This window comes from Mesocricetus auratus, unplaced genomic scaffold (assembly GCF_017639785.1).
Source record: "Mesocricetus auratus isolate SY011 unplaced genomic scaffold, BCM_Maur_2.0 Super-Scaffold_100676, whole genome shotgun sequence".
NCBI lineage: Eukaryota > Metazoa > Chordata > Mammalia > Rodentia > Cricetidae > Mesocricetus > Mesocricetus auratus.
In genome coordinates, this window is record NW_024429266.1 from 162,789,194 (window position 1) to 162,804,301 (window position 15,108).

Below are 15,108 nucleotides of genomic sequence, written 5' to 3' on the forward strand. Positions count from 1 at the left end.
GTATAAAGAATTACGTCTCACACCATCCCCCCTTTTCTTTCTAATTAATAAGGAGTGTTTAACTTTAACACAGTAAAATTACATCTAACAAAACAGTTATAAACAAGAATTAGAATATTTAGTCTGTATTTGGCAAAATTAAAGAAAATACCATCTACCCTATCTCCATGAATCTAAAGTTTTATATCTAATTTATCTTTTATCATAACTAAGGAAAACTATAACTATCTGTCTTCAACTCCATGAAAGATCCCAGAAGGACATAATATTACTAAGTAAACTGAAAGTTCATTGTAAGCAACTTGCAAAACTCTAGAAATGGCAGAGATATCTAGCTGTCTTGACAGTCACCCTAAGTGTTTGTGTAATGTTGGGGCATCTATCATCTTCAGCCTATGAACTCATAAAATCTGGCAGACTTTTGAATGAAGCAGGAAATTTTAAGTTCTGTTCTGCCTTGTACTGGCAACATTTGTCACTTCCTTTTTCTGTGTCCTGCATAATATCTGGCAGTTTTTTCTGTGAAGCAAGAACCCTGAAGGACCATCCCATCTTGTCTTGGCAAGTTCAGCAGTCACTTTCTTATGGGTTCTGTATGTCCAGTTCAATACCTCAGTCAAACAGTACACGCAAGAGCAGTTTCCTGCTCAAATGGCTAGTATTGTCACATTGAAGGCAGACTCTACAAGGAGTTTGTTAGATGCCCATCATCCTCTTAAAATAACTGGTGCTGCCACCTCTTGAAGTAACTGATGCTGCCAAGAGCAGACATGTTTCACTGTCAAGAAACGTCTAAATTCTTAAAACTTTTTATATTCTGTAGGTTTTTCAAGTATTTGAAGATGACATATCCATCTGAAATATATCTCTGCATATCTAGAAAACCTAAATAACATGACTGTAAGTTTGACTATCTCAGATGACTATTAATTTTTATTTCTTAGCTACATATTACATTTTTAGTTGACCTGTATGAACACAATACCTTAAATAGAATAGAAATATACAGAGTATAAGAAAATTAACCTTAAATTTGTATCAATAAACCAAAATCTATACCAATGTAAAGTGTTTATTTCTATATCATACTCCCATTATTTTGTTCAGAAAGAGATTGACTTGGACCATCAGTCATTTATAACCAACCCCTTTTAAATGAGAACAAACATTTATAAACAATATTTGGGAATCTGTGTATTTTCTAAACTACTTCCTGCTTATTGGAGGAGCTGTTAATCTTATGGGGATCATGAGAAAATTGGAATTATGTTCAAGTCCTGACTGAGGAAATTTGTGTGGTTGGTCATCTTAGCCAGCGGTCCTGAAGCTGTTGTGGATGTTGGATCATATGGGCCATTGCTTCTTGGTGTCTTGTTTGATCAAACCATATTAGCCTGGAAGGGAACCACAGCTTTTCATCTTCTGTGGAAACAAAAGCAGAACCTCTTTTCCAAAGCAACATATTCTTAGACCCAAAATTCAAAGCCAGTCTTAATGCTTGGGAGAGGGGCCTGGCCCTGCCCCAACCTATTGTGCCAGACTATGTTGACTCCTCATGGGAGTCCTTATCCATGAAGAAGAGTAGACTGGGAATGAGCTGGGGTGGGTGAGGGGGTGGGAGAAAGGGTGGGAGGGAGAACTGTGGTTGGAATGTAACCTGAAATTAAAAAAAGATACCTTTAAAATATCTTGTTGGTTTAGCTTAGAGGTCCCCAGAATCAAATGTCTTTCTGCAGTTAGCTCATTAACAGTCAAAAAATTAAAAAGAAATCACAAAAGTACACATAATCCAGACTGTGTATTTTTTTACTTTACATGGTTCATTTTAATTTTTTTACTCTATTTGTCCTTTAATGTCCTCAGTTTATTATCCTCAATTTTTAAAAAAAATCTATGACTCTGTCTATTTTATATCCTTTCTCAAGCCCATGGACATTTATAAAACCTACTGTGACCTGTTTAGAGGACATTTTGTTTGAGTCTGTCCATGTGGCCATGGCTTACAGTAATGTTCTGACATCTTACCCCATTGTCAGCTACATAGATTCTCTCTGACTCCACTTTCTGTCTTTCTGTACCTCTGTTTGGATTTCCTGCCTAGCTATATTCTGCCCTGTCATAGGCCAAAATAGCTTTATTTATCAACTAATAAAAGCAACACATATTCACCACATACATATAGAAGCACATCCCACATCAGCCATGCTTATGCAGATCTGTAATGGGAAAACAGCAAGCAGAGCAAAGAAAATTACAAAATGTCCAGTTTGAAAAGAAAAGGGGCACTAGGGAGTGTAAAGGAATTAAATCCTATGTTCAAGGAGACAAATAGATTAAAAAAATCTTGAAGCCAAATAGAATAAAGGGAGTTGTGTGACCTCAGGGCAAGACCTCACCCAACTAAGTTTCCAACCTGTGAAAAGGATTTAAAGAAAAGCTTAGAGCCAGGTGTGGTGTGCAAGAGGCAGAGGCAGGCAGATTATAGAGCTCAAGGCCATCTGGTCTACAGTTGAGTTTCAGGACAGCCAAGTTCAGTCAGTGAGGAAACCATTAAAAACAGAAGTCTGATGAAGGTATTATTGAGTGAGGGAGTCATTTTCAGTGCCAGAAAGTAGCAAAATTTGGCAGTTTCAGCCATGTAGTTCTGCATTTAGAGTCAATGATAGAATAAAGGGGGTTATAGAATTTCCCTCAGTAACTAAGAAATCACTGATGCCAAGTGTGTGGCAGAGGTATCCCTGCTTGGAGGTCCAGGGAGGCCGTTGGGGGAACCTGTGCAGTTGAAGACTGGATTGCCTTGAAAACCCCAAGAGACACCAGAGTCATTGAATACCTGTCAAGGAAAGCTGCTAACAGGGAGTAGATTGAGCCCAAGAGAAAGAAGTGTGTTGCAGTCAACAAAACTGAAAGGGGTTGGAGATCTGAAGAGCACTTTAACATCATGGAGATGCAGAGTTTGGAGTTTGCTAAATTGGGTTTCAGTTTTGCTGTGGTCTACTGTTTCCTCACTATGTCCCTGTTCATGCCTTTTGGAATCTCAATGCATATCCTGTGCCATTATATGATGTAAGTATGTGATCTGCTTTAACATTTTGCATTTACTTGGGAGTTACAACTAAGAGACTGCAGGAATCTCAGAAGGGAATTTGAACTTTGGACTCTTAAACAGTGCTGATACTGTAACAGACCATGAGGACTTTTGCAGTTGGACTGAAGGCATTTCTTCGTTAGTATATGGTTACAAGGCAATGGGGGCCAGGGCATGGAATATGGTGGTTTGAATATAAATGGCCCCAATAGGCCCATAGGAAATTTCATTATTAGGTAGTATGACCTTGTTGGAGTAGGCATGGCTTTGTTGGAGGAAATGTGTCACTGGGGGGTAGGCTTTGATGTCTCAGATTCTCAAACTAGGCCCAGTGTTGCTTTCTTCCTGTTCTTGATTTAGAACTGTCAGCTCCTTCTCTGGCATCATATTTGCCTGCATGCTTCCATGCTTCCTAGCATGGTATTAATGGACTAAACTTCTAAAACTGTAAACCAGCCCAAATGAAATGTTTTCCTTATTAAGAATTGCCATGATTATGATGTCCTTTCACAGCAACAGAAACCCTAACTAAGATAGTGGCTATCCAGCAAACCCTATTTGAGTTCCAGCTCAGTGAGAGATCCTTTGTCAAAAACTGATGTATAAAGAAACCAAGAAAAATATGGACAATTGTTCTTAGATATTTACATACTTACAAGTGCACCTCATATACATGTGTGCATTTATATACATGATCACATACAGAAACTATGCTGAGACAAGTACCAAAGCAAAAAGAATTCAGTCAAAAAACATTTATAAAAGATTCTAATGGTGCCAACTGGTTCAGCCACTTTGGAAAGCAGTATGGAGATTCCTCAGAAAAATGGGAATAAACCTACCACAAGACCCAGCAACTCCACTCTTAGGCATATACCCAAAAGATGCCCATTCATACAACAAAGATGTCTGTTCCACTATGTTCATAGCAGCTTTATTTGTAATAGCCAGAACTTGGAAGCAACCTAGATGTCCCTCACCCGAAGAGTGGATAGAGAAAATGGGGTACATCTACACAATGGAGTACTATTCAGCAGAAAAAAATAATGGAATCATGAGATTCGCAGGCAAATGGATGACACTAGAAGAAACCATCCTGAGTGAGGTAACCCAGTCACAAAAAGAGAAACATGGCATGTACTCTCTCATATATGGATTTTAGACATAGATCTGGGGAGTGCCAGCCTACAATCCTATGGCCAGACAGTCTGGGAAACAGAAACTACATTTAGTGGCTGGTTAAGTACTGAGCTGAACTCAAGAAAGCCAGTATCAGAGAGGGAGGACTGATGATCAAAGGGATTAAGACTGGGCTGGTTTAACCCCCAGAAACAGCTGACCAGACAAAGGTTAACTCTTGAATCCCAGGCATCAGCCGGGGAATCCAGCATGGGACTGATCAAGACCCCCTGAATCTGGGTGTCAGTAAGGAGGCCTAGGGAATCTATTGAGCCTTGGGCAGCAGATCAGTACCCATCCCAAGTATACACACGGACTTTGGACTCCCATAGAACAATGTGAGGTGCACTCTCACCCTGAACTCTTGGGGAAGGGTCTAGGCCCTGCCCTATATGAAATGACAGACTATGGACACCCCCATGGAGGGCCTCACCCTCCCTGGGGGAACGAGGGGATAACGGGGGGGGGATGGGGGGAGGGCACGGGAGGAGGGGAGGGAAAGGGAGAGGGACCTGGAACTGACTTGTGAAGCAACCTTGTTTCTTATCTAAATTAAAAAAAAAAGAATAAAAAAAAGTATTAACAATTTAAAAAAAACAAAACAAACAAACAAACAAACAAAAAGATTCTAATGGTAGATCTTCTAAGATACCGCAGTTGAACCGAGAGAAATACTTATTTTATTATGAAGGAAACTTTGGCATAGTATTTAATTTCTTGTTTTTACATTTCCTCACTATGTATTATTCTTGGGTGATTATTTAGGTCACACATTTTACATACACAATGTTATTTTCATATTAACAATAGGACAGAAAAAAGTGAATTTGTTTCCTTTTGTATACAATTAGAGACCTTGTCAGGTTGGTTAACCTGCTTGATGCCAAAGCTCATAAATATCAAAGTGAAAGAAAAGCTATATTTGGATTTTCATTCATAAAGTCCTGTGAAATGGGGGAAATAAAAGTAACAAACACAATAAACTTTACTATGTTTTAAGCACATGCCAAACCTAATGATACTATTAAGTGAATGTATTTTATATCCATTTTAAGGAGGGATCATCTTGCTCAAGATCTCACAGTAATAGGATAAAGGAGGGATCAAGTTCAGGTCAAATGTCAGGGATCCATGACTTTTAAGTATTGGATTCTGCTACAACTAGGTTGCTGATTTTTCTCAATCCTTAAACTGCTTAATGCTTCTTAGTAATTTGTTTCTTGAGGAACTGTGAGGAATCAACTCTCTGGTTGGAATGCCCAGCTCTCTCCATGGATATATATTCTTGGTTGCCATCATAGGATCATGTCACTATCATTTTCTGGACACAATTTGATACTTTGATTCCTCTCTCTCTCTCTCTCTCTCTCTCTCTCTCTCTCTCTCTCTCTCTCTCTCTCTCTCTCTCTGTGTGTGTGTGTGTGTGTTTCTGCTGCTTTGCATTTATATATAAGACTCCTGGAAGTGGTAGTTAGAACAGGCAACGTGTACCACAAAGTGTAAGAAATTCCACAGCCTGGTCAATGGTCTTTATTGTACTGTCATGAAAGGAAGTTAGCTTCTCCTAGTTCTTCTGGCATTAGTCATATTTTGTGAAGTATAAGAACATTATAAATATATGTGTCCCCAGCTCTAAATATCTCCTGAGAAAACTTGACATTGGGCCATCACAGATTATGGAATTTCTCCCAGAACTTAGCAAATTGCTTCCCATTTCTACAAAAGAAACTGCATTGGGGAAGATACATCATCTTTTTGTTTATTATTTTCCAATTGCTACTTGGTATCAACCCTGAAAACATCTGTCCTCTCCTACCTTGCATACAGAATCTACTTACAAAGTAATTTATGATGAATACGGCCTTTGCTTTATTTTATGGCTGGCACTAAAAGATGAACTACAAATTAATGGAGTATTGCTAATTTCATCTCAATCAATAGCATCTTTGATAAATGAAGACTGCCCATAAAGAAATTATAAACTCTACTGTAAGTATCAATGCCTTACACTAATCTCAATGTGAGCTATATATAAAATAAATATTAGAAATTCACTACAAATATCTAGGAATAAGCTTACACTCACCTTAGATTTGAATTATATTTTTTGGCTCCAATCGATATGATAATGAGAGCTATTTTCAAGGTCTCAGGAGCACATTTTGCTGCCAGGCACCAGAGAATAAATTTAATGGACGCTTTTCTGATAGACTTGCCTCGTCTGTACAGCCTTCACATGAATTTTCAATTCAATTTCAACCTGAAATGGGAGCCCCCACAAATCCAAACACCTTGTTGAAGCAGCAGAAAATGAATTATGTGGATAACAATATTTCATCAAGCTGAAGACTCAGCTATGTTATGTCTGCAGCAGTAAAACTGTGTAAATAAATTGCTAAGTCACAATGAAATTGATGACTTGTATCTCATGTTTGAAAATGAGGATGAGTAGTTGAGAGGGGGAGAGAGAAATCATTCTTTTTGCTGGCACATTTTATTGTCACTTTTAATTTCGGACAAGTATTGAAACTAAAATACTCTATTAAATTCAAATAAATAAGTTAATAATGTTCTATAAGTGGCTATGTGCATGTATTTATGGGTTTTTAGAGTAAGAGTTAGGTTTTAAAACTAAGACTTTTTTCCATGTTCATCTGAATGACTGCAGTAATACTGTATTATGACATGAACATAATTTTTATCTCCTTAGTAGTTGTATTCTGTATTTCATACAACAAACTAGGCATTGCACAATTTTAATTTTTAAAGAAAATTCAAAAATATCAAACTTCAAAGAATCAATAATAGCTTGGACCTTTAAAAGGAAAGAAAAAAGTCTGAGTTGGATAAAGCTCAATGATAGAGCACTTTTGCCTTGCATGCTTGAGCCTCTAGGTCCAATCCCTGGCTGGTCTGAATGAGAAATATTCCCCATAGGCTCATACACTTGAACACTTGGCCCCCATTGCCAACAGCTCAGGGAGCTTATGCAAACTTTCAGAAGGGGTGGGGCTTCCTGGAGGTAAAGCATTACTACAGGTAATTTTCTGTCTTTACAGGCCAGTTCCCACACAGCCACGAGAAAAACAATTCAATTAAACATTTTGCTGGAATGTTTGACTAGTAGGGAAGATCTTTGCCAAAGGTACCTGGTACCAAATGAATCATTCAGTGCACAATGACATCCATCCTACTTTCTGGATAAAGAACATAGTTTGGAGACCCAGATTTTTGCTCTTCACTAGAGCAAGGACCCTAGATACAAAGATGACAACTAAGGAATGGCTATTCTGAACAGTATAAAATTATTCCTGGCAAGGATTCTCTAACTGACTCAAATCTCAGTAAGGACTTCTAAAATTTTTGTTTGAAACATCATTTATTTGGATTTGGGATATCAGAAAATTTTCTAGATTGCTATCTGTGGTCATTATAATATACCCAGACCAAAGAATATAGGATTAATTTTAGCTTATGCTTCCAGAGGTATGTGTTGGGGGGAAGTCCTGTGCATTTGTCAATAAAGCACTGCTGGCCTATTGGAATCTAGATAGGTGGGACTAGGAGTCCAAGAGAACTCTGGGAAGGAGAAACACAGGAGAGTCAAGATGTAACGCCATGGGGTAGGAATCCCGGAACTATTCTCCGGTAAGAGAAATACTCAGATTAACAATTATGGGGTAATTACTTAAGTCAGAGCTAGGCCAGTAAGAAAAAGCAAGGCCAACAGCTTCATAATTAATATAGCCTCCTGTGTGTTTATTTGGGACTGATGCGGCTCTGGAACCAGGCTGGCGGGAAGGCTTCTCTCAAAGGAAAAAGCCTCTCTTTACAGGTATGGAGTTCATAGTAGCAGGGAAGGCATGGTATGGTAGCAAGAGGAGGAAGCTGGCTGATCACATTTTCTTCTACACATAGGAAAGAGAGACGAAGGAGATGATGTGAGTGGAGCACATAGGAAGTAGGATCAGTCTATAAAATGTCGTGGTACATGCCTCTAATGCCAGCACCAGGGAGGCTGTGGCAGGTGGATCTCAGTGAGTTCTAGGCCAGCCTGGTCTACAAAACAAGGTCCAGTACAGCCAGTACTGTCATATAGAGAAACTCTGCCTTGAAAAATCAAAACAAAAACAAAAACCCCAAAGTAAACAAACAAACCACCCACAAATGCAGTATCTGTGCACAATAGAGTTTTTTCACTTGGTAAGAAAACACAGCTATGTCATCTGCTGGAAAACGGATGCACCTGAGGGTAATCATACTAAGAGAATTCAATAAATATCAGAAAAGCAAACATTTCTTTCATATGTTGGTCTTGGGTTTTTATGTAGCTTCATAAAATCATGTACAGATGACAGTAGAAGCAAAGTTGTCTATGGAAATAAGGAGCCTAACAGGATAAGAGATGGGTGAAAATGAGAGAGTAGTGAATATGAGAGGATCGGTTTATAGTACATTACATGCTTGCATGAAAATAAGCAGGTATGATAAAATAAATACACAAATAAATAAATAAAATAAATGTTTCTACTACACTGGTTGCATTTAATCTTTTTGGGGATGTTTTTATTGAGGATAGAACAATCCTTGTTTACAATTCAACTTTTAGATACCCTGTAACATTTTCCAAAAGGACACAGCTTTCTACCTGCTTTTTAATTGTTCTCTCTTTATCTTTTTTTGTTTGGTTGTTTTCTTCCAGAGACAGAGTTTTTCTGTAGCTCTAGTACCGGTTCTGGAACTTGCTTTGTAGACCAGGCTGGTCTCAAACTCACAGAGCTCTGCCTGTCTCTGCCTCCCAAGTGCTGGGATTAAAGGTGTGCGCCACCACCACCTGGCTCTCTTCACCTTTTATGTAATTTCTTTGAGACCCTGGGATGTTATAAAAAGTCTAAGGGTGTATAGAAACTAACTTAAGAAGTAGGACCAATTTTAGCAGTTCAATAATCCAAAATAATGTGGTTTAGTAGCCAATTCTATCCATCTGCATACATTATGCTGCTTGTCAACTTTTAGGCAGATACTACGAGATAAGACTGATAATATTTGAGCTAGCACGATATTGCTTTCAGATACAAGTAACATAAATTGGGTACTTACTCTTTGTCAGGTCTTGACCTTGGCTATCGGCACATACTACTGTAAATTTGAAACATTCTCAGGTAGTACTGTAATTGTCCTTATGTCATAGCCTGTCCACCCACCCATCAAATTTGTCTCCTCAATCCATGCACTTTCTGTTCTTATACAGTGGGAAGGCCTGTCTAAATCCCTTATATTTACATATCAACTAACATGCAAGTCTTTGGTTTATGTGTTCTATCTACATATTCACATTGAGTAAAAATAAAAAAAATGGAGAACCCTCTCCAAAAAGAGACTTCATGTTGTTTGAACTGTACCATTGAACTTCTATCTCACATACTATAAGAATTGAACTTACAATTATGCTTTACTGTACATCTGTCATACTCAGGGAAGAAAAGAACAGACCTAAGACCTTTATTGGAGAGTGTAACATTTCTATCACCAAAATCAAATTTTTGCTCAGGATGGCTTTCCTCACCAGTTTGTAACTGAAGTGTTTTACTCTCTTTTGAAATCTCATGGAATAGGTGTTGCAGGGCGAATAGGGGATAGTGAGAACAGAAGTGGGAGGAATCAGGTTGGGGGGGAAATAGAGGTAGCGAGCACAGGGAGAAACAGCAGGAATTAGAGGAGTATTTAGGGGGACTGTGGAAACTATTGCAGTAGAAATTTTCTGGGATCTATGAGGGTGACCCTGGTGAGGACTCCTAGGAATTGAGGGTATAGAGGCTTAACTGGCCATCTTATGTATTCAGGCAAGGATTCCAGTGGTGAGGCTGGGTTGCATTTGACTGAGTTGGCCCAAGGGATCCTGTGGAAATCCCTAAACAACCCAAGCTGATGCCAGGACAGAGGTTTTTTTTCATGGTCTGAAAACTGACAATGGGAGTCCCATTGCAAAGGACAACATCCACACAGCTCATTGAATGTAGGGAGGCTGAAGTGGTGCTTGCATGAGTCTTTATTCCTACAATCTTGTTTTTTTTTGTGCAGGGAGGTACTCTGAAGGCTATGGAAAGACAATCCTGGACACCAACCCAGCCACTGTCTGGAAGATATGCTGGGGCAAAATTTGTGGGAGAGAGAAAGCAATAACTATTTTAATTTGAGGCTCATGCCATGAAAGGGAGCTCATGCCCAACACCTGGATGACCAGAAACAAGAGGTTGGATATCCCAGAGACCTAGGGTAGAACCAAACACTACTGATCAAAAACAAACAAACAAACAAATCAATGAATTGATTCCTAATGTTCCTAATGATATTCTGCCATACTCATAGATTGGTGACTTGTCCGGTAATCATTGGAGAGACTTCCTCTAATAGTAGATAGGAACACATGCAGACATTCATAGCCAACCATTTCAGTAGAAATGTCCACCATAGGCTCATGTGTTTGATTGTTTGGTTCATAGGGAGTGGCACTATAGGAGGTGTGACTTTGTTGGAGTAGGGGTGGCCTTATGGGTGGAATATGTCACTGGGAATGGGCTTTGAAGTCTCATATACTCAAGCTATGCCCAGTGTGGGATACAGTCTCCTGCTGTTGCATATGGATCAACATATAGAACTCGAAGCTCCTTCCCCAGAACCATGTCTGGCTGCATGCCTCCATGCTTCTCACCATGACAATAATGGATTAATCCTCTGAAACTGTAAGCCAGCCCCATTTAAATGTTTTCTTAAGTAAGAGTTGCCAGGGTCATGGTGTCTCTTCACAGCAACAGAAACCCTAACTAAGACATGGGGAGAGCCAAAATTGGAGATCTCCATCCGGCTCCTCCTGTCAGAGGTCAGGAGAGTGGAATGAAAGACTATAGGAGTCAGAGGGGATAAAGGACACCAGAGGAATACTACCCACTGGACCAACTAATCAGGACTTGCATGGGCTTACAGAGACTGAAGCTGCAAGCATGGGTCTTGTATTGGTCCTCATCAAGCCTCTGCGTATATGTTATGGTTGTTTAGCTTGATGTTTTTATGGGACTGCTAACAGCGGGAGTGGGTATGTTTCTGACTCTTTTGCCTGTTCTTGGAACTCTTTTACTCACTCGTATTGAGTTGCCTTGTCTGGAATGGATATGAGTGCTTTTTCCTTGTCTTATTACCTCATGTTTGGTTGTTGTCTCCTGGAGGTCTGCTCTCTTCTGAAGGGAAATGCAGGGGGGAGTGGATCTGGGACACAGGGTAGGTGGGAGGAAGCTGGGAGGAGTAAAGGGAGGAGAAACTGTGGTCAGGATATGTTGTGTGAGAGAAGAATCTATTTTCAATAAAAATTACACTTAAGAAAAAGAAATCACTGGGAAGAAATTGTGGCCTTATGTCAAGCTTCTTTCACTATTTCATAATTAGTTGTACCTATTTTATATCTTAATGTGTCTTTATGTATTCCTTCTGCTGTATTTTTTCCAGCTGTGTGTTTCCTTTCAACATACTAAGTAAAACAGAGAAATACCCCATCCCCAGTGTATCTTACCCAGTGTTCACATGCTGCTGCAGTCATGTCTCTAACCTCCTTTTGTGGTTCTAGCTTAGTGTGAGTGGGAGGACATATCTGTGGATTTATTTTTCTTGGTTTACTGAATTTCTGCACAATGTCATCAGTCTTGTCAGTTTGGCTGCTCTGAGACATGTTGGCAAGTTCTTGCTGCTACATGGCTGACATTATTGCTATATTGCTTTGCCATCAATAGTTGTGACTCCAAGTCTTCATTCTCAGTCATCTTGTGATGTCTCATCAATACTTTGCAAGACATTTTTTACTGACATATATTCTATATTTTAAGAACTGTTAGGTGGTAATGACACTGTTATTGCATTGAGAAAGCCTTGTGTTATGAAGATGATGCATTTTCAGGTTCTCACACAGTCCAAGGTTCATATTCTCATGAGAAAACCAAAAAAAAAGTTGATTGGGTTTTCTTCTTTTCAGTTTGCAGTGATGCTTCCTGATAGCCCTAGCCTTATTATAGCCCCACCAGAAGACTACTATCAGAGATAGTTTGAAATTCTGAGGATTTTAAAAACTGAAGGTCATCATTATCATCAATGTTGTATTATATAATTTCAATTTGCATTATCTAAGTTAAAACAAAATCATATACTATTTTATTCAAACATCAGGTTGGTCATTTAAAGATTTATTTATTTTTATTTGATGTGAATAATTTTCCTGCATGTGTGCCTAGTTCCTGATGGGCCATAAAGGTGCTTTGAATTCCCTGGTAAGGTGGGTAAGAGCTACCATGTAGGAACTAAACTTGATTCTTCTACCAGAACAAGTCTTCTTACCTGTTGAGCCATCCCTCCACCTCTCCCCTAACCATCAAATTTATCAAGATTAACTCCTGTACATAAACATGAATTTAATTCGTTGTTGTCCTTAACTAATACAGAGAATGCATTAATGAGATGTGCAAAGGAGACAATTAAATCTAACACAGGACCTAGCTTTTCTTCACACTGAACAAGCACACACTGAAAAGAAATACATGAGTTTATAAATATGTATGATTCCACTGAACTGTGTAATTCTTAAAATGTGATTGTTTTTGACAAGACTTAATATCTTATAATTCTTCTTCTTTAAAATTTTTCTATTCCTTTTATTTTTTGTTTGTTTTTAGCTGGTTGGATTTTAGCAATTCTAATGTTACATAGAGAACATATTACTTATTTCTTCTCTTGTTGACTCCAAATGGAATAAGAGTGAGGCAAATCATTAGCCAGGGATCCAAATAAACCTCATTCTTTCTAAGCAAAGTGCTATTTCCTGAATACGAGATGACAACTTTCCTATAGTTCTGCACTGTGGTGGCCAAGTCCAACAGTTTGGTTCCCATCACCCACTGATTTATGCTTTACAAACTGGGTGCCAAGCTCTCCTCTAAGTATACAAAATATTCTGTCATTATTTTTTGGACAATCCCCAGAATACATCTTCTATTAGCATTCATGCAGTTTACATACAAAGGCAGACACTTAGAAAAGTCAATCACAGATATACAACATGTGACAGTTGAGATTCAAAGCCAGTTAGCCTGATTCCTTATGTTGTTAACCGGTTGAGTGTCCTGCTAACATGATACCACTTATATATCTTCATAAAGAAATGATTGTGCTGAGAGAGATACAAACATGTTGGAGTCAGTGTTATTTAAGAGCAATCAGTATATTGTGGTGTTATCCTGATGGATGAAACCTAGGGAGAAAGGGCAAATATCTTGTCTGTAGCAAAACAGAACCCACCTGAGAAAATGTTGCTAATAAGAAGTCATGCATGTCTCTGTACTTTTGTTTTTAAAATCCCCTTTAAGCTTTTGTCATTCTACATGGGAATTTTTGTGGCATATTGAGGGCACCATTTTGTAATGTGAATTTTCTGACCTGGCAGGTCCCCCATCCTTAAGCCCCCAAATAAACACATAGACGCTGCATAGTATAAAGCTATTGGCCTTTGTTTCTTTTCTCTCACAAGCCTATATATATTTAGGCATTATGGTCAAATTTAAGTTTTATAGTGAACATGCTACTTACCTCTGTGGCAAGAAATCATAAGTTGCTTGAGCAGGCAAAAATTTCTAGTGAAAAAATGATGATGGCCTGCTAAGATGGTCAGGGAAGATAGTTGTAGGTGAATATTTAAAAGAATTCCTTAAAAAAACAAAAGCTAATATAAGAATTAATGAGAAGAAAAAGAAATGTTCCATAAGCATATAGTTATATCCACTGCTGCCTATGCAGCATCTCATTTAATATTCACAGCGAAGTCAATGATTCCCATGAAGTCAGGAACATCTTTCCTATTTATACATAAGAAAGAATTGAAATGATGACCCTATGTCACAGACGTAAAGAATGAGTCTGAAATCAAGTAACTAACATGTTCAATTATACAGCTGTAAAACAACAAAGGCAGCATTGAAACTTGGATTGTTTTCAAGTTTTATGAGTTATGTGTATGTGGGTGTGTTAATACAAGTGAATGAGACCATGTGTGCATTCCATAGTGTGCCCATAGAGGTTACATGACAACTTAGGTGTCATTCCTTGCCTTCTACCTTGTTCAAGACAAGGTCTCTGCTTTTTTGACATTGCATATATCAGGATAGCTGGCCTGTAAGCTCCCAGGAGTTCTGTCACCCTAGGACTTCAGAGGTGCACTATTGCACCCAACTTTATGTGGCTTTAGAAATTCAAGTTCAAGACCTTGGGCTTGCATGACAAATGTTTTACCAATTGAGCAATCTTCTTACCCATGAACCTCTGATCATTTTTACTCTAAACAAAAGTTATGAACCTAGGAAAAAAATTGTGGAAGCAAAACTGGAAGGGAGACATGATGACTAAGTTTAAGTTAACTAAGGGAAGCAATCCCAAACACAGCTGAGGCCATGTACCTCTTGTAACATCTTGGACAGATTGAAGGCAGCAGAAGCAGAAAAACAGGAGAGCCAGACACAGGAATTAGTGCCACTCAAAACCAGACCACCATAGCCCCACACTGAGAGCTCTTGTTTTAAGTATATTACTTTGGAATGGACTTAGAGAAATTAAGAAACTTTAGAGATTAGAACTGAGGTGAGAGAATCACTGGGGAGAAATTAATGTATTTCTAACCTCCTAAATTTACTAGTGTTGACTCAAAGCAACTTTATGAGCTTTGTACAAGGAATTTGATTTGTACTGATTTCCTATTGACAACTTTGAAGTTTGAATGGAAGTTATACATTCACTTCTTTTATCCAATGGTT